Source organism: Ursus americanus, chromosome 28 (genome assembly GCF_024610735.1).
Source record: "Ursus americanus isolate L20-20 chromosome 28, mUrsAme1.1.p, whole genome shotgun sequence".
Classification (NCBI taxonomy): Eukaryota; Metazoa; Chordata; class Mammalia; order Carnivora; family Ursidae; genus Ursus; species Ursus americanus.
In genome coordinates, this window is record NC_142154.1 from 5,490,895 (window position 1) to 5,516,282 (window position 25,388).

At 48.0% G+C, this 25,388-nt stretch overlaps 1 protein-coding gene across 2 annotated transcripts in view; it reads right to left on the reverse strand.

The window, feature by feature from the left end:
• Positions 1-25,388, reverse strand: part of ZNF710 (zinc finger protein 710) — a 63,362-nt gene that overhangs the window by 37,609 nt on the left and 365 nt on the right. Inside the window, exon 1 of one of the 2 annotated variants that reach the window (XM_087856638.1) lies at positions 13,293-25,344. The exons of the other annotated variant lie outside the window; for it this stretch is intronic. The gene's annotated coding sequence lies outside the window, so the exon portion shown is untranslated. Of the gene's footprint in view, positions 1-13,292; positions 25,345-25,388 lie in introns of those variants that run through there. 2 annotated transcript variants of the gene reach the window in all.

A 25,388-nucleotide genomic window follows, 5' to 3' on the forward strand; every position in this document is an offset into this window, starting at 1 on the left:
AGCTGGCAACTTCCTGGAGACCCACAATGCAATCCACTTTTTTCAAATAACACAGACAAAACAGCACAGAGAACCCTCCCTTTCCCAAGTGCAGAGTCCCCCCAGCGTCATCTCATTTGTATCTCGCACGGAAGCCCTTCCAGGAGGGACAGTCACTGCCCGTTTCCTAAACTCCGAGATGTGGAGAAAGCCAGCAGGACCGAAGTCACAACTGCTGTGCCCATGTCCTAAGCCAGGCTTGCAAGGACTCGAAGGGCCAGCTCTTAAACCACCTCGCTCCGCCCTGGACCAACAAATCTCCCCCTCCCCGCCCAGGCTCCCCAACCAGGCTTTCCACGAATCTTCAGGGACAAGCAGAAGGGCTCACAATGGAGTGGCCAGCTGGTGTGGCAGCCGACCCCCTTCTGCACGAATTGGCCTGTTGGGCTCCCGTGAAGAACGAGAACTAGTGGTTGGCTCCTGGCCCCTGCGGCTGTGGCAGGAGGTCCGTGATGCCCACACGGGTCACGCCCTCGGAGGCTGTCTCGGCACTGGCGCACATTACAAGTTGCTATGGCCGAGTCTCAGTTCCTCTGGGCTGGGTGACGATGTGCAGAGCGGCACCATCAACCCATGGCCCATTGTTTTGTGTGGCTCTGGCCCAAGAAGATATGACAGTGCTTACACACTGAAGAAATTCAACGTAGAGACGCCTGGGCGGCTCAGTCAGCGAAGCATCTGCCTTCAGCTCAGGTCCTGATCCCGGGGTCCTGGGATCGAGCCCCTCATGGGGCTCCCTGCTCGGCGGGCAGTCTGCTGCTCCCTCTGCTTCTGCCCCTCCCCACCCCCGCTTGTGCTCTCTCTCAAATAAATAAATAAAATCTTAAAAAAAGGAAGAAATTAAATGTAGATGTGTATCTTTCCTCTCAGGTGAACCCACCACTGCTAGGTAAGAGAGCCTCAAATTTGCCCTTCCAAAGGTCATCTCGCCTGCCTCTCCTCTCTCTAAAACAGGAAAAAAAAAATACATTTAAGTTTCTTAAGTGTTCTTGGAATTTACATTCAACTGCACACGGCCTGCTGAGCTCCATGGAGCTGAGGTTTGAAGAGAATGTTCCGTCAATGGGAAATTCACAAGTGTTCGGTCAGAGTACAAAATCTGCAATCCTTAGCCACGGTCATCGCTCCGCGGGGTGCCTCCAGATGGAAATGGGCTCTGGTTTATACTAGCCCAAGCATCTGCAGGTTTACTCTCAGAAGGACAAGGCCACTGTAACAGTTGAGGGTTGGCCCACGTTGGCCGCAAACAAGACTAGCAGCTAGGAAACACCTGATGTTACTTTAAGATGCGGTCTCTTGGGCCCTGCCTGGATCCAGTGGATTTGGGGCTGGACACAGGGAACTGCACTTTTTTTTTTTTTTAAGATTTTATTCATTTATTTGATGGGGGGAGAGAGAGAGAGAGAGAGTGCGTGCACAAGCAGGGGGAACAGCAGGCAGAGGGAGAAACAGGCTCCCCGCCAAGAAAGGAGCCCAATGCGGGGCTCCATCCCAGGACCCCGGGATCAGGACCTAAGCTGAAGGCGGATGCTTCACCGACTGAGTCACCCAGATGTCCCAAGGGAACCGCATTTTAACAAGCTCCCAAATAATGACTGATACGGCCACTTGAAGATGGCCCTGCTGCGTGAGAACCAGGTTACAGAGCGCCACCAGGGTCCTCGGAAGCTATGGCCTGGGGAAAGTAAAACAAGCCCAAACCAACAAGACCAACTGGGTTTACAGTACGGGGGCAAGTGCTGTGTCAATCCCTGGCGTAGACACACCAGCGGCATAAATCCCGTGTGTTTGCTGAACGGACCTCTCATTCTCCGCTCAGCTGAGCCGGGCACATAGTAAGCACTCAACTAACGTCAGTGGCTGTTGTTCAACAATGAGGAAATTAAAGCCCGGAAGGCCTGCGATTTGCTGAAAGTTAAGTTCCTGGTAAAACCAAGGCTTGCCCTGGAACTCACGCCTCACTCTTCTGTGCCTCAGTTTCCTGATCTATAAAATGGAGCTAATGTAGTTGCTAATCCTTACATGGTTGTTGTGAAAACTAAAGGACAGGATGGCTTTGTAAACACACTTAGCCTGCCCCCCCGGGGAGCACTCAATAAACAGTAACTGTCCCTATAACCATTACTCTCAATTTTGAAAGTCTGAGAATGACATAAAATCTGTTTCTGTCTGCCTGGAGCTTGTTTATTCCACATGGATATTAGCACTAACTGCGCTGCTAAAGCTGAATGGCCCAAACAGCCCCTCCGCCTTGGTGGGGGCCCTTTCTGGTTGGACGAGGAGAGCTCGCCACCCTGCAAACAGGCCATCCCATGACACACACCTGGTTTGTGCCTGCTCTTGGGGAGACCAGCTGGCGGAAACTCTCTGCAAACACGTCCCGGGCCCTGAGAGGTTTCCCAGTGGGCACCCGTCCAGCACACTTATTACATCCATAATATGCCAGGCATGGTGCTGGGCACTGGAAAATACAAGAACAGCAATAAACAGACAGAGTCTTCCCCTACCGTGAGTTTACAAAACTATAAAGTGGGTACAAATTTCTTTTTGGTTAAAAATTTCTATTATAAAATTGCAAAGAGTTTGAAAAGGATGGAAGAGAAAAAAAAGAATTAATACTCCTCGCTCTAACCCAGCCCCTTCTTGTGTATTTCTTCTTGGGCCTCCCCAAGCATGTGGTTTTCACAAGGTGTTGCTGGTGAGACCTGCAACCTGGAGTCTGCTCATTTCCCCTTACCTGGACGACCAAGAGATTTTCCATGCTGTACGTTCATAATCAATAGTCTATGTTCATAAAGACAGCACGTCCACACGCACACACAGACCACCATCTGCCTGCCCACGTTCACACCGAAGGACCCTCAGGTTGCTTCCCATTTGACCATACGGCCCACCGAATGCCCTCAAGTGTTCATGCAGAGAGAAGATAAAGGGAAGAGGCAGGTGTATAATTTGACAGTGTCGGATGAGCCTGGGTTGAATAATGCCACGGTGTGAACTTGGACAAGTCACTTAACCTCTTTGAACTTCAGTTTCCTCCCAAATTGTCACACCTGCTTCATACGGTCACGAAGGGGGTTAAACTGGAGACCATCAGTAAAACACAGCATGGGGCCTGACAATAAATACGCGCTTTCTTTTCCCGTAAATACCAGAAGGTGGTCACGGTGACTGCTCTATCACTTAATATCTAATCACGGCTATATGAGTATCTATTTCATTTCTATATATTTGCAATATTTCATTATAAAACCTCGGTGAAAACTCCTGCTTTAAATTTAAAAGGTAAAAAACCGTGTAATACTTGAAAAACTTGCACTGAATTCATTTATTCGTTCCACAAGTAATATTCAGTATAGTATCTGCAAATTAGTGAACTGACCTGCTCTCCGACCTCATTGAGCTTACCATCCAGCATTTCTTTGGGTGGGTATTTACTTGCTAATTTTATTGTCTGTTCACTTTCTCTGCAAGTTTCAATCTTGAGTTTTTAAAAAAATTTATTTATTTACTTATTTATTTATTTATTTATTTGAGGGTGGGGAGGGGCGGAAGGAGAGAGAGAAAGTCTTAAAGAGACTCCACACTGAGCTCGGTCTCATGACCCTGAGATCAGGACCTGAGCCAAAACCAAGAGTCGGGTGCCTAACCGACTGCACCACCCGGGTGCCCCTAAACCTCGATTTTTTTTTTTTTTAAGATTTTATTTATTTATTCGACAGAGATAGAGACAGCCAGCGAGAGAGGGAACACAAGCAGGGAGAGTGGGAGAGGAAGAAGCAGGCTCACAGTGGAGGAGCCTGATGTGGGGCTCGATCCCATAACGCCAGGATCATGCCCTGAGCTGAAGGCAGATGCTTAACCGCTGTGCCACCCAGGCGCCCCTAAACCTCGATTTTTAAAAACAAATATATATATATGATCTTAGTAGAATCAAAATAGTAACCTGTTAGGGTATCTTATAATAAAATCTTTCCCCCCAGGCTCTCAAATGTTTTGTAGAATTCACAGAGCAGTTACAATTTTTTTTCTTAATGTAGTCAAATCTGTTGGATTTTTTTGATGACTTTTTTTTTTTTTTTTTTTTTTTAAAGATTTTATTTATTTATTCGACAGAGATAGAGACAGCCAGCGAGAGAGGGAACACAAGCAGGGGGAGTGGGGGAGGAAGAAGCAGGCTCCCAGCGGAAGAGCCTGATGTGGGGCTCGATCCCCTAACGCCGGGATCACGCCCTGAGCCGAAGGCAGACGCCCAGTCGCTGTGCCACCCAGGCGCCCCTGATGACTTTTTTATTTCTAAACTTGGGAAATCAACCTCTAGCCCAAGATCTGGTACAGAGTAAACTGTATATACGGAACATTTACTTCTTCTTTAGTATATATTTCTGTTTCAGTATTATTGAGGATTTTAAAAGCAAGGTTAGACAGTGAATATGATGGCAGGCCTCCTTACTTTGTTACTGGTTTCAACAGGAACGCTTCTAGTGTTTCATGGTTAATTACAACATTGGCTATTGGTTTGAAATAGATATTCTTCATCATGCTACAAATGTGCCCTTCTACTCCTTTTTGGTGTATTGATTAGGTAGAAATGGTTGTTCGATTCTAATCAATTTTCCCCTGCATATATTGGAATCAATCCGGTTTTACTTCTTTAACCCATTAGCATGACGTAGTTACTATATTAAGCTTTCCTGATATTGACAATTGCCCCCACTGGGTTATGGTAGATGACTTGTTTAATACATTATTGAATTGTATTTCCGACATAACATTTCCATCCTTTAATATGGTCTCTGTGCCATGGTTAATATCAGGCTTATTTTGCTTTGTAGAATGAATTGGATCATTCCATCAATCTTGTGCTAAGCCATGGACTAGCTTAGTATTATCAAATTTGAAATAATTACCTAGCAAAAACACTTGGGACTGGTGTCTTCTTTGGGTAAAGGGGGCAGTGCTTTGATAACAATCACAAATTTTTTTTCTCAATTAACAACATATTTTCAGAAGAGCCTTCATTTATTTGAGATTTTCAAACTTAAGCCGATCGTGCCTACATTTTTATTTCTTAAAATGTCTCTATTGCGATGTTCCCTTTCTGGTTCCTATTACTTTTTTCTCTTCTTTCTTTTATTTTTCAAGTAGATTTGCCAGAAGTTAGTCTACTTTATTGTTTGTTTAAAAACAGAATCAGTTCTTGGATACATTTGCTAATTTTACTGTGTTTTTGTTTTCTAATTCATTTATTTCTGGCTTTACTCTTTTTTTCTCCCCATTTTCCTTAGGGGCTGTGTTTGATTCTTTTTTTCTAAGATCTCAGGCGAATGCTTGGTTTATTCTCTTTTTCTGTCTCCCTTCTTAATAATAAAAGCATTTACGTCCATGAGAATAGCAGCAGCTGTCTCCCAGAGGTTTGGTTATGTGGCATTCTGGTTTCCAAGGCTTTCTAAATATTTGTCGCTATATTCTTTATTTCTTCCCTGACCAAACAGCATTTTAGGAGAGGGTTTTACGTTTTTTTTCAAGTGGTTGGGTTTTCATTTTAGTCCGTTTAAATTTACAATTATTTTGGCTACGTTTACTGCATGGTGATCAAAGGACTCCCCGACTGGCACGATTTCTGTTGTGGGTGGAACGTGCGTTCTTACAGTTGGTTACTGGTGGCTGACAGAAATGTCTGCAAAGCATATGCTCGCTTGCAAAGCCCAAGTGCTTTTCAGAAGTTCTTGCTTTGCCATCATGTTACGTCAAACGAAAGGGAAAGAGGCTACAAAGTTCAATGTACTCGTAACCATGTTTACAACACAGTATGTTTACATATGTGCACTGAAGAAGGCTGTGACCAAAGATCTAAAGACACTGAACAGTGTTGGTAATTTCTACTTTGAGGAGATGATGGGTAATTTTTGTTTTCCCGTATTTTTCTTCTTCTTCTTCTTTTTAAGTAGCGTGGAGCCCAACACAGGGCTTAAGAGATCAAGACCTGAGATCAAGACCTGAGCTAAGATCAAGAGTCAGATGCTCAACTGACTGAGCCACTCGGGCACCCTGACACTTTCCTGTATTTTTAAATTTTCTGTATAAGCATAAGAGTTACTATTTTAATAATAAGATTTCTTCGAAGGCTTATTTGCTTAAGCTTTGGTAAGAGAAATGCTCTGCGGCTGAAAGTGTTTTGCAAATCGCTCCCTGGCCAGAGTTAAGGAAGTTACCAAGAAGAACCTGAGGAATGGCTGGGTTTGGACCCTTACATGGCAATGACACCTGGAGATGGTGCCCCTTGTGAGGGACCCACAGTCACTCTGGTGCTGGAGGTCCCCTCTGGAGGACGTTCATCCGCAGGGGGCACCCAGGAGAGTCACCCTCATCCTCGTGGTCCCCACTCGCAAACGAGCACGCCCTCATTACCGTGATGGCAGAGTTGTCCCTCAAAGGAAAAAAACGGCGAAATCCAACTACTGCAACCGACCCATGCGGGCTTTTATTTTCTCCTTCCTACGTGATCTCTAAGGCCCACCCCCCAAAATCCCAGGTCGACTGCTAGAGCTGAACTGGGAGCAACTTTGGCCAAACCCCCCACCTGGGCCCTTGCAAATGGAAGAGGTGGCTGACGGTCCCCTTGGCGGTGCCACCAGCTCCTGCGGCTCCCCGCCCCGGCCCCCGGCCCAATACCAGCGGCTCTGGAGACGGGAAGATCCAGAGAGATCCAGAAGCCTGCTCCGTGATTGCCCACCCTGAGAAAGAAGCAAGGACGGAAGCTGAGGCCTCCCTCGGGAGGATGAGAGAGGGAGAACGGGGCTGTGTGACAGGGAGCGGACAAACAGTTCAGGAGTTCCTGGGAGACATCCTTTCAGAACCACGAGCCAGTGAGCGCACCGCAGCCAGCCGTCTGGGCTGACTCCCCATCTCGTGCTCATTACCATGACCAGGAGTCCCTCACACTGGGGTCTTTCTCCTGTTTTCCTGCCCTCCATTCCCGTGACCCTCTGGACTGGAAGACAGTGTCAAGGAGGAGGGAGAAAAGCATGCTGGGGAGGGAGGGGGGACAGGAGGACCCTCAGATGTCTTGACTGGCTTCCAAAGAGCCCCTGCCCAATCTGGTGGGCGGTCTGGGATTACCCGCGTCCCAGGGAGGAGACACTTAAAAAGCCAGGGAAGAGAATCCTGACGGAGGTGCCCTTCCCCTGGGGGAACGTATTAAGGAGGCCAAGCAAAGGCCAAAACAGTGCAACGGTGGGCAGAGAGATGCGGGTGTGTGGTCAGCTCCCAGCGGTGTCTTGTCTCGGGGGGACGCTCACTACCTGGATATGGCTCAGGTAGGGGTGCGGAGGAGGGTCTCATGGTACCACCAGGGAAAAGAGCCACAGACATCCTTTCTCTATAAACCCTGTCCCCCCTCCCATCTCACTGTCCCTGTGGCTTCCTACGTCCAGGCAGAGTCCTGCCCACCACCCTGGATGTTCTGAGCAGTGACCTTGAAGCTTGTCTATGTTTAAGCCTGATGCCCCCGCAGGCCCCAACTTCCTAAAACACCCAAGTCAGAATGCAGCCAAGGACTTGGAGCCATCACCCTTTGGAAAGGGTGTTCTCGGCATGTCAGCCTGTCAGCCAGGAGAACTTACAGAGGGAGAATGAGAGTGAACTCGTGTTTTTGGTCTAATTTTTATCTAGAAGTCAGCAGGCTCTCCAGTGACTCATCTGGCCCACCTCTGTATCTCCTGCTTCACTGTTGTGGTGTGTCCTAGGGGTTGGGTGGCAGAGTGGTTCAATGGATGGGAGTATGAACTCTGGACTCAGTCACACCTGGGTTCAAATCCCCCTACCATCCCTTACAGGTACAAGGCCGAGGGAAAGTGGCCACCTTTGTGGACCTGCTTCTTTGCCTCTAAAATGAATCCAGAATGCTGTTTCTTGCAGGGTTACTGAATGAAAAGAGTCTAGCCCTGTGCCTGGCCCGGAGCAGGTGCTCAACAAACATTGGTTTTCTTTCTCTTTCACTTGCCAGCCTTCGGGGAAAGCCAGCCTGAAGATCTCACGCACTCATGCAACATTTCAAAAGATCTTCCTACATTCTCAAGTCAATTTGGTAACTATAAATATGTATTAGGAACACACCCTGGTGGAAGAATTTTACTTGGGGTTATTTCTTGGTGAGTTTTAAGAAATACAATCAAGCATAGAAAATGTACTTTTGTAAATTATCTGTAAACAACTGGTGCAAAGCTGAAATTTTAGGTGAAATGAGAAGGAATTCAAGCAAAAGTGCTATACTTATTCCTCTGAGGGGTTTCTCAACTCTCAGATCAACGTTTCCAGGGGGATTTCCCCACATGGATTTAACAACAACGTAAGTCCCATGTCCCCTGGTTATGGCAGTGATCTGTCATGTTGCTTCTTTGCTCAGAGTCCATAGGGGCTCTGCCTAGCCTCTGGATTAAGTCCAAGCCTTTGGACACATTCCCAGATCAGCCCCTGCCTACACTTCTAGCCCCATCTTCTACCATCTCACCTACACATCCTACCTCCCATCCATACCAAACTATCACTGAGTCCTCAAATGTGCCAGTTCTTTCTGCCTTGGCAAGTTCCAGTATCCAATGGAATGCTCCTGCTCCCCCTGCCTGCTGGGACTCTGCTATATACCACCTCCACCAGGCAGTCTTCTCTGCATACAGCCCTGCCCCCACCATGTTCCTAACTTCCTGTGCTCTTGTTTGCTTATGCCACATTCCTCTGGCTGAGGGCTCACTGGGGACAAAAGGCCTGTCGTTTCCCTTTATATCACAGAGGTTAGCACATGGTAGGTGTGCCGCTCTGATGAAGGAATAAAGAGATGAGGAAGGAGATTTGTAAGAGAAAGGAGAATTCAGGATGGCTCTTCCCTGACTTGACAGCACAGCTCTAAAACGTAGGCTCATAAACCCATTTCACAGGCCATGAAACCAAGGCTTGGTCGGGAAGGCGGCGCCTCACTGGGGCTGGGACATAGTGAGCCAAGATGCAAAGTCAGGGCTCTTGCGAGCCGGAGTCCTGTGACTTAAAGTAACGTCCTCCCCTTTGTCTCAGAGCCCACTTCCATGGGGAGCGTGTGGGGAAAAGAGCAGCTCCGGGTTTCCGCATTGAAAACGGTTTCTGTCCTACAGAGCTCCCCAGGGCCAAGAAGGTGCCAGGGCAGAAGCTGCAACACACAGGAGAACAAACCGATGACCCTGTCTCAGGCTGCCCTGAGCCAAGACCCCCACCCTGGGGCCCAGCACTCTCCCCACTACTAAGGGCGGGCTTCCATAACCCCTCTAACAGGACACTGAAGTTGCCCACTACTTGTGCCTTTGGTGGGCCCAACACCATCGAAAGTGGACCCTCGTCACCCCCAGGTCTTAATTGGCTAAGAAGCAAAGTGACAAGTTTCATTTTATGTAAGGTGGCAGAATGGGATCTAATGACGCATCACAAATGGGAGGGTTTGGGTGGGGGGGTTGAGAGTGTGGAGATGGCCATGGGCCATTCAGGGAAGAGAGGCAGGACCGGGCAGATAAGAGATCTCATCCACCAGACAGATAACGGGGCTACAATGACAAAGGAGCTAGAAGCCGTCGCTGGTGCATTGAGAGAAAGGAAGAGCATATTAAATTTTAAACAAAGCCCACCCCAGGGGAAACCTCCAGCCTCCCTCTCCCAATCCGCGCCTCTCATTTCCAGCACAGGTTCACAGAAACTGAAACGTCCGTCCCTCATCTCAGGGGGCTGGGTTTTGTGTTTTTGTGTTTTGTAACCCAATGGGCAGCAGCTGGCACGCTGTGTCTCCGGGTAGGAGAGGAGCAGCCTGGGCCTCCAGGAGCCCCTGTGGCCTTCCCACCAGGCCTGGGAAAGGAAGGTGAAGCGGGGTCGGGAACCAGAGCAGAGCGGGTGCAGGGAAAGAGCGGTGGTGACATGCGTGAATGTGCCAGATCCAGCAGGTTGGCACCAGCCTAGGTGTCACTGGCGGAGAAGAGGAAAGAGGGAGGCTAAGAATCAGGGAAGGTCCTCAGAGGCCACGCCAACCAAAACTACCCTAAAGAACACGCTGACATGCAGGAGGAAGAGAGCCGAAAAGGAGGAAGAGTGAGTGTGGAGCTGGAACAGGAAGGCCCGATTTAGCCTAAGCAAATGTTACTTCCTCAGTAATTCCATCCACCCTCCCTCCTGTCCCCCTCCCGCCCCACCAGGGCAGTGCTAGAGGAGTCAGGCTGGCGGGGCTGGAGGCCTGGGCAGACGCAGTCTCCCGGGGGGACCCTGGGACAGCCTCGGAGGCTGTCCAGGAAATCCCTCTGACCCGCAACCCCAAACCGCCACCCAGGTCGGGAGAAGTAGCCTTGGTCTCTGGTGTTAGGGTGGGATGTCTGCTTTATAAGTATCTTCTTGGAAGAAAGACTGTCAAAGTTCCCCGAGAGACTCTGGAGCCCTCCAAGCCAGCCCCAGGCCAGCACCATCCGGGGCACTCTAAGGATGGGCACCTTGAGGTTTTCTTGGGGAGCCGCATGCCTGCCCAGCTGCCTGCAGTCAGAGGAGAGATTCAGCCCTCGAGTCCCACTGCAAGCCAAGGGGCAAGGTTGGGGCTCTCTCCCCAGCCACTGACTCTTTACCAACATGGGCTCAACATTTGGAAAGTGATGTCTGAGAAACACACAGCCAGGGTTTAAAAGAAAAGAACTTTGGATTTACCCAAAAGGAGTAAAAAATACGATACAACCTTTCTGGAGGGTCGTTTAACCATCTGAATCAAGAGCCTTTAGAATGCGTCCTCAGCCCAGGGGTTCCCTTCTAGAAACAGATCCCAAGGAATAATTAAGGCTGTGGGCAAAAATACCCAGGGTGTTCACTGCAGCATTCCTTAGAAGACAGAAAAAGAGGACATACTGGACATGTGGGAGGGCTACTTAACTATATTATGGTCCTTCCGTTCGAAAGAATATTATGCAGCCCTTTAAAGTGAGCTGGGGGTGATGAGCTCCGGGAGGTGTATGGAGTGTTGAACACTACTATACTACACACCTGAAACTAATGTAACACTGTATGTGAACTCTACCGAATCAAAACCCAAAAATAAATAAATAAATAAATAAAGTGACTTGGAGGAAGGGATTTAACTCCATGAAAATTCTAATCACAAATTGTTAAGGAAAAGAAAAAAAAAAAACAAAACAAGGAAAGAAAAAAGTAACATGAAGGTACACATGGTCTGATCTCATTTTAATTAAAAAAATACGGGCTGGAAGGGTATATAATATACTGAAATATTAATAATTATAGAAGGTTTCTGCTTTCCTCTTTTTGCTTGTTTATATTTCCTAAATTTTCTGCAAAAATCATAAATCTCTCTGTAACAAGAAACAAAAATCAATAAAACCTATTTTCTAAAAAACAAAAGGAAGAGATCCAAGAGCCAAGAGACTGTTCAGTCCTTGGACATTCAAACCTGAACTGGATTTGGAAAAAACAAAACTGAACAGAAGACATCTTAAAACCACCTAAGAATATTTTCAAGAACCAAGGGGTAGTTTCCAGTGAAGAGGAATTAAACTCTCCGGGAGGCTGGAGCGAGTGCAGGCAGGGTGTGAGTCATGAGCTGAGAGCCAAACCCCCCAGAATACTCAGAACCCAACTTCTCTGTCCAGGTCCTTCAAATAATTGCCACTGGGGGAGGAAGAGGAGAGCAAGCAGCAGGGCCGAGGTGCAAAAAGGCAAAACAAACATTTCTTTTGTCCTTCGTGGGAGGAGGATGATAGCCGTCTCTTCAGACAGTAAATTGAAAAAGGAGAGAGAGGGGAGAAAAAAAAGGCCAGTTCCCGAGCTGAGACTGGTTAATCCACCTGGTGATAGGGAATCAATCTTTACAACCAAGGTATAAAAGCGCTAAAATGGGGGTTTGGGGGCGCCTGGGTGGCTAGTCGGTTAAGCGTCCAACTCTTGATTTTGGCTCAGGTCATGATCTCAGGGTGGTGAGACCGAGCCCCGTGTTGGGCTCTACGCTCAGTGCGGAATCTGCTTTAAGACTCCCTCTCCCTTTGCCCCTCCCCTCCGCTCATGTGTGCACTCTCTCGTTCTCACTAAAAAAATTAAAATAAAAATAAATAAAATAAAATAAAAGTAGGGGTTTGGAAGACAAATTCTGATAGTCCTGTCACCGAAACAAAAGAACTTAGCAGATGTGACCTTGAAGTTTTTCTGGAGAATGAGCTAGAACACAGGCAGATAATGGACTGGAACACTCCAGAGGGCATTTAGAGTACTCAGCACACCATTTCCAGAAGTTGGCCGTTGCCTAACAGAGACGACCTAGAACTCAAGGAAGGAACAATTCCACAGAGGATGGTCTTCGTTCTTCAAGCGTCAGGAAAACCCAACGAGGAATAATGGCAGACATCTAAATTTCTCCAGTCCTCTATGATCAAAAGCCTTAAAGTCTACCTCTAATAGCAAACTTTATTCATCTGAGGAACATATCCTGTGTGCCTCCCATCCGTTCATGCATTCAGCAAATGGTAGGGTACAAACATTACACGGGGACAGCTCTGTGACGCTCAAGGCACGTCCACGTCCACCAACCAGACAAACAGAAATGGACAGGGTGGGTCATTAGGGTGCATCCCTTGTAAAGACGCCAAGTAGCAGCGCGATGGGGAGTTGGACATGCCGGCTCCGGCCCACGGATCCGGAAGACATCTTACCCCCACGAGCATTCCTCGGCCCCAAAGGACCCTGCCTCCTCCTTAAGAAATGATGACTCCAACTTAGAAAATAAATACGACACCGCACGCAAGGACAGGTGGTGCTGGATGATTTTGTATCTCTTAAAGACATCAAATTCTTGCCCCGGGTGGAGCTGCACCTATAATTCACAGCCCCGTATTCTATATGTCCAACACCTTTAGCTTTGTTCTCCTCCAGCATTTCTCCTTGACAAAAAAGAAGCCGTCAATACTCTACTTTGAAAACAGCATAGGAGGTGTTTCTGTGAGACAAAAAAAAAAAAAAAAAAAAGAAGAAGAAGAAGAAAGCAAGTAAGCACTTTTCCTTCCCTTTAATTAAAGGGATGCCACCCAGTTGCACCTCTGTATAGAAAAATAGAAACAGAAAATTATTCTTCCAGAATCTTCTAAGTACCAAGTGCCTTTAGCCCTAAAAACTTCTCCGCCATATAACAAAGTGAAAACCCCAGCTTAAGGCACCAGGAAGTATTCCCTCGGCACCTGGCAGCAGCTGGTACCTACCTGAGGCCAGTTCAGAGACAGTAATAAAAGCTCCCTTGAAATAATGTTAAGGTTCAGACACTCTGATAAAAGCTGGGAACTTCAAAGGTAGGACTGCAAAGCCCTTCCCTAATCCTCCTCATTGTGTCTGATGTGGCTGGCTGGGCTCTGGGCCGGCTCCACCACCTCCTGCCTGAGCTTTGCCCCATAGGCATTTGTGAGCTAGCAAGCCAGCTGGGGGAGGTGGGACAGAACTTTACACTCACTCCCTTGGGAGGGGTGGGCCTTCAGCCACGGTGTTTAGCCATTGGTCTTTGACCAGTGGGATGTCACTTAAAAATAAGGGAAGAACACAAGAAAAAAAAAAAATACTGATCTACAGACAGGAGCCCCATGGTTCTGGAGTGATCACTGGATTCAATGCCAGCTTCCAAGGCTTTCTCCATGAACCTGGGCGAGCCATTTCAGACTTAAAGCTTCAGTTTCTCGGTCTATGACAATGGTAACCTGACTGGGGGTTGCTGAGGGGAGTAACTGAAAAATTGAAAATGCAAAGCAAGGGTGAGATTCTTCACCTCACCCTTCCTTCTTTCCACCCTAACTTCCTTCTTTCCTTCTTTAAAAATATGTATATATATTTTTTTTGGTTAGGTAGGATATGCACATAAGGCATAAAATTCTAGATGTAGAAAAAGTAACCTTCCAGAGCTATGGCATAGCCGGGCCTTCTGTCCTGAACTCTCTCACTTGAGAAAATACCTCAGTGACCGGACCACATGGGCCGACCCCAGGGATACACAGGGAGCTTTCACATTCTTTCCTACAGCTGCACAGAATTGCATTGTATGATCATAGGACAATTTCTTTACCAGTTCCCTCCTGGTGGGCATTAAGGTTTTCTTTCTTTCTTTCTTCTTTCTTTCCCTTTCTTTCTTTCTTTCTCTCTTTCTTTCTTTGCTTTTACGAGAAATGATGTAATGAACTATCTTGAAAAATGCTCGTTTGCATGTTATGCCACATACCCTGTGAGAAAAATTCCCAGAACTGGAATTGCTTGTGCACTTTTGATTTTAATAAATATCATCAAAATCTTCACTATGCAACGTGCACTCTGTTGACAATTTGAGAGTATCTGTTCCCACGGTGACTTCTCCAGAGTAGAGTTAACTTACATCTCTTTAATTAGTAGTGAGCTGAACATGTTCTTACATGGTTAAGAACCATTTGTATTTTCCTTTTCTGTGAACCGTCCATGTTCTCAGCCTATTTTAAACATTGAGTTGAGGGGTGCCTGGCTGGCTCAGTTGGCAAAGCATGCAGCTCTTGATCTCTGGGGTCGTGAGTTCGAGCCCCATGTTGGGCCTAGAGCTACTTGAAAAAAAAAAAGAGGAAATAAAATAAAACATAAAAAAAAGTTGAGTTGATGGTCTTTTTCTTAATGATTTGTAGGAGCTCTTTAGATATTAAGGAAACCAGCTCTATCTATGACCTATGTTGCAAAAATGTTCTACAGTTTTGAGAACTAGGAGACTCTTCTGATTCCATTTATAGTGATTTTAGCCACACAGATTTTTTTTACTTGTGTATAAACACATCCATCTTTTCTTTTATGGCTTCTGGGTTTTAAGTCATAGTACTTCCTGGGTTCATTTTTTCATATTTACCACCTTTAAGCCATCTGAAATTTACTGTGTTATAATTTGTTCATTTTTTTAGAAATCCATCAAGTTGCCCTCTCAAGCCACAAACTGTAAAATGCCACCTTTATTTCGTATCAAATTACCTTTAATTTACCTATAAGTCCCTTCTCTTTTTTCTCTTCCAAATCCCGCCCAGTTGTCTCAAATCATGCTCTTTTTCCTCCATGGCTCTCACATCCCTTCATTCCATTTGTGAGCCAAGAGTTGCACCATGTTATCGTGACTGACAATCATGCAAATTGTGCTGAACCTCGGCATCTTAGAGCAGGGAGAGATCTCAGAAGCATCCCTTCGTTTTACAGCTAAGGACACTGAGATCCAAAAAGGTGATCTGGACTTGTCTAAGATTACAGGGCAGGTTTGTGCTTGGATTTTTTTTTTTTTTAATTACTATCCAAGAAGAAGAAAAGAATTGATTTTGCCATAAATTCTGCTCAATCAATAGATATCTATTAAGCAACTACTATGCCCAACAGTGAACCAGGCACTGGGGCTCCAGAAATAAATGACACAGCTCCGAGCTTTCAAGAAGCTCAGAATCCAATGTGCAGTCTAAACATACATACTACAGACTAAGAGGTGAGGCAACAGTGGCCAATGGATGTAGAAAAACAGGTCAATTCTGCAAGGGATGGCATGGGGAAAGCTCAGAAGATACATGGTTTTTATTTTTATTTTATTTTATTTTTTTAGAAGATACATAGTTTTTAATTGGGCCTGGCATGACCAGGAATTTGTCCAAATACGGAGAGAAAGTATTTGGCAATAGGGGAACAATAAGACAAAGTGGGGTGCCTGGTGGTATATAGTCAGGAAGGGAGTAATCTGGCTTCATGTTAGCTGGGGGTGGACTTTCAAAAAAAAGGCTCCTCTGAGGATCTGTCATTGCCAGGCCTTCAAAACTGCACACTAAGAGTAATAAATAAATGGATCCATCTAAAGGGCCTTCTGGTGTCTGGCAGAAAGCAACACATCCTCTGTGGAAGAACGTACTCTCATCCCACACTTGAACGAATTCTCACGGGCAGAATTCTAACAAACATAAACTCACAATCAACAACCATGACACACATACAGCACCTTGTGGCTCACTTGGTGAAGCGTGTGGCTCTTGATTTTGGCTCGAGTCATGATCTCAGGGTCCTGCGATTGAGCCCTGTGTCGGGCTCCATACTCCTCGGGGAGTCTGCTTGAGATTCTCTCTCCCCCTCCCTCTGCCCCTCCCCCCCATGCGTGCTCACTCTCTCTCTCAAATAAATAAATGAATCTTAAAAACAATAACAAAAATCATGAAACACACAGGTCACGAGCCCTCAAGAGTGGGAACCTGCAGAAACATTGTATGATGGAACTGCACCTGCAAACACTTCAGGGACTGGAATCATTGGGTACAGAATACAAAATAAGTATGCTTAATGTGATTAATAAAATGAGGAATTAAAAACACAGGTAAGGAGTAAGAGATTATTAAAAAAACACAGGCCACCATGCATCCTCAGGAAAGGATAAAACAGAAATAGAAAATATAACCATCCAGGTTAAAAACTCAAAGGATGCGCATCAAAAATAATAAATGCAACGGAAACATAGCGAATATATTAAAATTTATGAGTTAATATTGATACTAAAAATAATTCCGTGGAAGAGCTAAACAGAAGATTAGCGATAACTAAAGAGAGAATTAGTGAGCTGGAAGACAAGTAAGATATTATCCAGAAAACATTACAAAAAACCAAAAGACTGAAAATGAAATGAAAGTTAAGAGACATAAAGGATAGAATAAGATCTCACATACATCTAATTGGAGTTCCCAAAAGAGACACCAGAGAGAGATAAATGATGGTGAGACAACATTCGAAGAGGTAACTGCTGCAAAACCTCTAGAACTGATAAAAGTCACCAATCTTCGGTTCCAGGAAGCCCAGTGAATCCTTAGCCAAAAAAATTCAAGTCCACTCCTAAGTAAGTAATAATGAACTGCAAAACACACAAATGAGTGTGCATGTGTGCACGCACACACACACACACGTGCACACAGGCACACACACCCCCCCCCCACCACCAACAACAATCAGGCAAAAGATATTCCCTAAGAAGAACAATATCGTGCTACCAATTTCTCAACATCAACAACTGGCCAGAAGACAATGGAATACTATATTTATTTATTTCTTAAAAGATTTTATTTATTTATTTTGGAGAAAGAGAGAGACAGTGCGTTCATGCACAAGCAGGGGGAGAGCAGAGGAAGAGGGAGAGGAACAAGCAGGCTCTGCGCTGAGCACGGAGCCCGATCTCAGGACCCTGACATCATGACCTGAGCCGACGTCCAGAATCAGATGCTCAACGGACTGAGCCACGCAGGCGCCCCTGGAATACTATCTTTAAATTCTCAGAGAAAATATCTATCAATGTTTTACACCCACTAAAACGATACTTGAACAACAAGGATGACGTACAATTTTAGCCAAACAGAAACTGAAAAGTTTGTGACTAAAAGATGTTCACCACCTGACGTCCTGATCCCAGAAAGTAGGTCTGAGATGCAAGGAGACATCTAAGTAAACAAAATGGAAAACACGTGGAAAATCAAAGCAAAGGTTAACTGCATAGAAACATTAAAAATAAATGCCTGCGGCGCCTGGGTGGCTCAGTCAGTTAAGTGCCCCTCTTGATTTCAGTTCAGGTCATGATCTCAGGGTCATGAGGTTGAACCCCATGTCGGACTCTGCACTGGGTGTGGAGTTGGCTTCCTCTCCTTCTCCACCTGCCCCTCCCCCACCTATAAATAGATAGATAGATAGATAGATAGATAGATAGATAGATAGATAGATAGATAGATAGATAAATGCCTGATTTGTGGAACTGGAGAAACAAGATGCATCTAAACCACAGACACAACTCAATGTGTCACAACAGTGACTTTATATCAAGCATTCCAAGGTCCTCGCATTATTTGAGAAAAGACACAGACACCAACTAACTTTATGCCTTCTGCAGTCTGCATGCATCAAAAGAATAGGAAGAGTGTATAAGCTGCAAAGCAGTAGAGAAAAAAAACAGAGTGAAGGAAAGAAAGAAAAAAAACCTCTTTTAATCAATTTAAAAGAATGAACAGGGGCGCCTGGCTGCCCGGTCAGTCAGTGGGGTGTGTGATGCTTGATTTTGGGGTGGTGGGTTTGAGCCCCATGACGGATGTAGAAATGATTTAAAAACACAGTCTTTAAAAAAATCAAAGAATGAACAAAGAATCAGAAAAAGAAACAGAAAGCACAAAATAAGATGGTAGAAAGAAATCCATGTATGTCTAAAACTATAACCAATGTCAACTCAGCTCTGGACTGTGTACAGGAGACAGGAAGGCAGGGACACAGGACAAGAGTCTGCAACCACAGACTGGAAGGGAAATGAGCAGCAGAGAACCAGGAGAGGAGGGAAGGGCAGAAAACAGTAGGATCAGAGAGGTAGAAGAGGGCCCAGAGTGACAAGCCAACACTCTCCATGACAGAATCGGCTACGGAGAAGTCAGGTAGGTAGAGACCCCAAAACGGACTGGCAGGTGTGATTAGGGGGTGGGCCAGGGGCCTCTGCAAGGGCAGGTAGGAATGGGGAGTGAAATACTCTTCTGTTTCAGAGCTGGAGAGAAGAGGGGGAGAGAAGAAGCACGGACAGAAAGGGTGAACTCTTCTCGGTGAAGTCCTAGGGGGGAGAGAGTGATCCGAGAGTTGGGGAGAGGCAGGGCTAAAGGAGGATGTGGGGTGCTCAGGCCTAGGGAGGCAGCCGGGGCAGGACACAGGGGATCTAGGGATGGGCTGATGGGAGGCACAGGCTTCCCAGCGTGGCTGTGCAGTGGTGGGGGATGGGAAGAATTCTGAATTTCAGTGGTGACCTGCTTCCAGGTAACGGCCAGTCCACAGGGAACTCGTGGTCTGTGGCTAGTGATGGGAGGTGAGGCACATAAGCTCCGGAGGCCCCAGGATCAAACATCACAGAGTGGGGTTAGCCCACCAGCACCACCAGCCTCCAAAGCGTACCTGATGCTTTTCAACAGGCCGGCGTGGATGTGGTCCTTGTGGGGACGTTGTGATATGGTGCATAAAACCATCACTTGAGTTTGGCTCTTTTTTTTTACCGAACGCACAAAGGACAGCCGTCCCCATCTGGAAGCCCATTCATGGCTGCCCTACTGGGTACAGGATGGCATCACGGAGGGCGTTCAGACATGACCCAGAAGACAAACCACATACAACCAAAGTCATCACAGAAGTTACAGTTTCTGGTGTAAACCTGGAGGGGGGACATTCCTGCTTTCCATGGTGATCATCCTTACCTGATTTCGATGCCCCACTTATTACACACTGGGGGAAGGAAGAAAGGGAGGGAAGTCTGGCCACGACATGATCCCCTACGCTCGGCTTCTGACTGCACTGAAAACCCTCACGTTTCCAACACCTCTCTCTGTACTCCCAAAATATACACGCAATAGAGCATATATATTTAATATCAGCAATGCCTTTACAATAACGGCTGCAGAAGACAGAATCAAAACCCCCCTGTAGGTCTACCCACTTCTAATAGTCCTTTTACTCCATTTATAAATATATAGATTATAAAGATAATACATACTGATAAAAATTCACATAACACAGAAATGAATTAAAGAGAAAACAAAAGACCTCTGTACTTGGGGGTAAGGCACTGGGGATGGGGGAAGGGACAGGTCTGCGAGCCACACACAGTAATTAGTAAGTAATAAGAACCAGTCATTTTACCTTTGGAAGCCGCTGATTCGACATACATTTTTGGCCCTGTTTTGGCTTCTCACACCCTTTAATCCCCCTTCTGGAATCTACCCCAATCTCTTGCTACCACCCCACCCCTATTCAGCAGTGCACGTCTTCGAGCATCTTCTGCCCAATGCTAGAATTTTTAATGTAGCCTGCAGTACTGCGGCCGTCTTGTTTTCTAATTTCTTTTTTAAGCAAACAAAAATGAGTTGGGTCCAACAGTGACACAGGCTCTCACGGGCTAGCCCGGCAACCTGGTGCAATTTGTAACATGTTTCCTTGGGAAAAACCTTTTTGTTTTATGCATGAGCAAGTAGGAGACACTCAACTTGTAATTGCAGGGGCCTCTGTGATCTCCATCTCTGTGCTACCGAAAGAGTTCTCCCCTCGTCCCACCTGCCCTGTTAACGAAGTTGGGCTTTGTGGGCAGGGACACTCTGGGCCCACCCGTCCAACACCAGGCCCGGTTCTGGCGCTTGTCCTCCGGAAAGTTATTCAATCTGAATGACCAGATATATGGAAAGTGCTTACAATGGTGCTTGATCCATCGTAAGTGCTGTGTCATAAGAGAGTTGGCTGAGATTTAGTTAAGGAAAGCGTTTGCCCCTGGTTCGGGGAGGCCACAGACCGCTTTGAGGCTGGCGAGAATTATTGGTCCTCTCCCCAGCAAAGTGCACGCACATCCCCATAAGCCTCCACACAGCTGCACGTGCAACTGAAGTACCCCCTCGCCTCCCCGCCCCCCATACTGTAAGGCTCAAGGACCGCTCTCGGCCCTCTGGTCCTCCCCACACTGATGTGAGGATCTCAGGCACAAAACTGTGGCAACGCTTCATGTCTTATGTTCACAAGCAGTGGACGATTGAGCAACTCCCCCATTTCAGGTTCCGCTTTTGGCAGAAATGTGACACCTTTCTTCCCCAAAGCCCTTCTGACCCTTGCCCGTTTTGCTCTCGATTCAGGCCAAATCCTCCCTGGGTCACCTTAAGACAATCTCTCTGTGGGCAACAAAGCTCTACATGCTCTTTGCGAATTATTCTGATCCTTCCCCAGAGCTCTTGATGGTCGGGCCACTGTGCAGCATTTACTGAAGTCAGGCCACCGCACGGACCCGTGCCTGCTGGGCCCCCACCCAGGGCACCGCAGAGGAGGGATGCTGCAGACGCCGGGCCCTCACTCTTAATAAGCCTGGACACAGCCCCAACCAGCAAAGGCCAAAGATGACAGAAGCCAGAAGGAACTCATGAGATGATCTAATTCCCTCATTAACCAGAGAAGTGACTTTCCCAGTGGCCACCCCACTCATTCACAGCCAAGCTGAGAACCTCCCGGTTCAGTACTTGGATTCCTTTGGCATTTCTCAGACTTCACCATGCAGGTGAGTTGTGTGAAAATGCAGATTCTTCTGCATTTCTAGCAGGCTCCCGGGCTGCGACGCTGATGGTGCGACGCTGATGGTGCGGGTGCACGGGCCACTGAGAGTAGCGAGGGTTTACATCAAGGTTAATGGACTATCCCCCCCTGGCTAAAGCCTCTTCACCCACCCTTCCTGTGGCTGTTTAAATGCCCTTTCTTCAGGAAAGCCTCCCCTCCCCTCCATCTTCCCTGATTATCAGCTCCCATGGCCTCTGTACTTTTCCCTTTGAAGCGTTTATAACAACTGTAATTAAAGAGTATTTGTGTAATTATTAGTTCAGTGTCTGCCTCCCAGGGAGACTACAAGCTCCATGAGGTCGGGCCCAGCACAGAGACTGAAAATGAAAGGGGAGCCGTGGTGCTCTGGAATGGCCTCAACCAGCATCCTGGAGTAGAAACGGAAGGTTTACACCCGTGGAAAACACCTTCTGGAGGCCTCAAGGCCAACACCGATACTTCCAGCTTTAGAATTCCCACCAGTTTCAAATACATACCACCTAAAATTTAAGTTGCAAAGCATACTTCAAAAGAAAAACGTCTCCTAAATGTTTATCAAGTGCAAAATAGTCCTGATCTGGTACTAGCCACTCTGCCTGGGGAATAGTCAGGCCTCCCAAAGAAGCAACCCTTAGAGTCTTCGTTGTGCGAATGGTCTTTGAGCACCGTGTGGGCCTTGGCAACGGGAGCAGAGGGCACAAGCTCCCTGACCAGCCTCACTCCACTGCAGGCCAACAGTTTCTTTTTCAGTTTTTCTGCTGCCATCCTTTTGAGGAACCTCAAAGCTCTGTGTGCGCAGCTCCCTGGTGTGGGCAGATGCCTGACCTCGGGGCCAAGGGGGCAAAGTCTGAAGTCAGACCGCCCTAGTTCAAGGATCAGCTCTGCGCCCTTGGGCAAGTGATTCAACTCCTCTGTGCTCTAGTTTCCCCATCTGCCAAATGGGCATACTAAGGGGCGTGTATACACATAGCTCGAGCCTGGCACCAGATACATGATTATTACTATTCGCCCCCTAGCCAGTGCAATTCAAGCTCTCTCTATTGTTTTGCACAATCTCTACCCAGTGTCTCCACCTATTCAGGATCCACTCTTCCCAGCTGCGCCTGCCTTACCTGTCTGGAGCCTGTGTGAAGCCATGACTCACTGCAAAACTCTGCAGGTCCCATCAATCACCTCCCCATCCCCGCCTCTGTGTGTCACTCGTGGGTTCCTTCTGGGAGGGAGGTCTTTTCCTCAATGCCCAGTACACTTATTCATCAAGTATTATCGAGGGCCCACCATATGCCAGGCTCTGTTCTCGGCACAGGGGCTCAGGAATGAACAAAGACTTTCTACCCTCACTAGCTAATGTTCTAGTAGGAGATCTGACCCATGAACAGACCTCAGTTCAGGTCTCTGGCTCTTCCTTACACCCCCATTCTTCTCCGCAGACCAATCCTAAATAAATCGCACACAAGTACAAAGCATGAAGAAAGCATGCCCGATCCCAAAGTGCTGAGTGTGACTTGGGAACAGCCCGATGATTAAAATGCTGCCCCACGGAACTGGGGGCCTTTGCTCCTGGCTCCCCTAGTAGCCACGCTGGCCTGTCAAACCCTCCAGAACAGTTCGTGTGTAACACACCTGGACAATAAGGTGCTCTGTTCACCTGTCTCCTGCAGGTAGCGTATGCTGATGGTTGGCCTTATTCTCAGAGCCACACTCTTTGGGCAGAGCCTGATTCGGGACCCCAGCAGGAAGAGAGGTCACGGCCTTGTGTTGAAGAGCACTGCACACGGACTCTGAAAGCTCGCGTTCAAATGCTGGCTCTGCCCACAGAGTGTGGCCCCAGGCATGGAGGTTTTCTCGGGCCTCGGTTACTCTTAGACAATCTCTAAAGTGTCTTCCAGCTTTGACGTCTAAGGGTTGAGATCAACCATCATTAACACAAGACTCAGATTCAGAGATTCCTTAATTCAGCAACACGAGCCCCAGGCCCAGGATCCGATGGTGAGCAAGCCAGATGAGGAGCGGGTGGGGAGCACCTTCGGAGACACACCCAACTTCTCCTTTGTTTATTTACTCCTTCTAACTTCAAACTTGAGCTTTTTAAGCAGACTCTGATAGAAATATCTCTGGGCCACAAAGCAAACCTAAAATGGAAGTCGTGTAAAAATCTCTGGTGGTCCCATTCGTCTCCCTTCCTTCAACTCGAGAACCGTTCCAGACCTTGTCTGTCTTCTTGTCTCTAGACAGCGAGCCTAAAATAATTCTCCCTGGTAGGAAATGCCTGCTTGGAATGGAAGTGACCCAAGTATGGAACAAATGGCCGCCGGCCACACACCACAGGACAAGGACTCACCTAGGAATCTGCCTGGAGAAGAGTGATCACCTGCCCTCATTCGCTTCAACTCACTGCATCTCCCTCCATAGGCGTGTGACCAGGCAAGACTGGAGGAAAGAAAATGTGACCCAAATGTCCAACTCCCCCTACTCAAAAGAAAGCAGCTCTATTCCCACTGCCCTCGTGTGAGAAAGCCAGGTCCTGTAGGTTTCTGGAGCAGGAATGCTGCTGGAGCTATAGGTGACCAATTAGGGGTAAGGCAGGTGCTTGGCCCAGGGTGACATGTGGCCACGGGCTAGCTGACAAAACCACCAAGAAAGCTCTAGAAAACAATATTCACTTTAAAACAAACAAGAAGGGTACAATCATACTAGGTCTCAAAAAATCAAAACTGGACAGGTCCATGGCTTGATCACAAACACTAAAAATACACGTTCTAACTGCTATGACAATTAGGGGTAGTTTTCTTCCCTTCTCCCATAAGACCTGGTCCTTTGAAGGCCCCTGGATAGGAGCACAACAGGGATGCAGGCCCAGGGGCCCTCTACTTGAGAGAAATGAACTTTGACTGTTTTTGCTTACACGTGTACAAAGGCAGAACTCAAAGAGTAGCTTCAAAGTTGGCTGGATGACCCCCAAGGGTGCAAAGTCCTGCTTTGCACACCTGTGGGGGAATTTCTGTGAATTTCCCAGGCGCCCACGGGAACCCTTTACGTCCCCTCCAGGTCGACACCGGCTAGGAGTTTCCATTTTGCACAGAAATAAAGGCGCTCAGGATGTTCTTAGCAATTAGGGCGCTCAGCCTGCAGCTCAAAGGTGGGCCACCAGGATGGTCATTCACTGGACCGCTCAGACAGGGAAGGACGAGCACCTCGCAGTGTCCCTGTGAAAACGCACCCACACTACGGCTCTGCCTTTACCCCAAACAACGCGGAGATTAGAGATACACTAAGGACCGTTTCAGGTTAGTTAAAACCCACGCCAGCACCTCCCTGGCCTCTTAAATCTTCCCAAACTACAGCTCAGACTGGAGGGAAGCAGTTGCAGCGACCATAAAAGTCATCTTAAAAGGCAAGTTGGAAAAAAAACCCGATACGCACTAGTTAGCAAGTCCGCAGTTAGGGGGGCGGTGGCACCAGGGCCGGATCTGTGGGATCCGCGCGCCTGCAGGGGCTGCCCCGTCGGTCCCCAGATCTCCGCGCCCACCCGGCAGCCTCCCGGCCCCCTAGTCTGACGCCGGCGATCACACCCCACAGCTCTGTCCAATTAGGAAAATGACCGCGAGGAGACAGAGAGGGGGCGACGAGGAAGGGGAAGTGAGACTAGGGAGCCTGGGGACAGGCCGTGGGGACCCCGCCAGCCGGCGAGCGCCTTCAACAGGTCCCCCGCCCGGGGCGCCCCGACGCCGGCCGGGCTGGGGTCCAGCAGCGCGCGGCTTGCGGCCGCCGACTGCCCTCCGGAGCGCCCTCGATCCCCCCCCCTTCCTCTACGGCGGCGCGCTCGGCCCTCCCCCGCCCCCCACCCGGGACGGCGGGGACGCGCAGCAACCGCCCCCCCTCACCCGGAGAATAAAGTTTGTGGGCAGCCGCAGGGGCGGGGCGGCGCGGCGAGGGGGTGAAACTTTGAGTCCCGGGCCGGGTGTGGGGGGAGCGCGCGGGGCGCCGGGACACCCACGTGCGGGCCCGGGAGCCGCCGCCGCCGCCGCCTCCCCGGCCTCCTGCTCCGCCGCCGCCGCCGCCGCCACAACCGCGGCGCTTTCCTTTCATTTCTGCTTCTCTCTCTCCCTCTCTCTCTCTCTCTCTCTCTCTCATTCGCGCGCTCTCCTCGCTCTCGCCGTCTTTCGCTCGCTCCCTCCCTCCTTCCCCTCCCCCTCCCCCAGACGCCATCTCTCCCT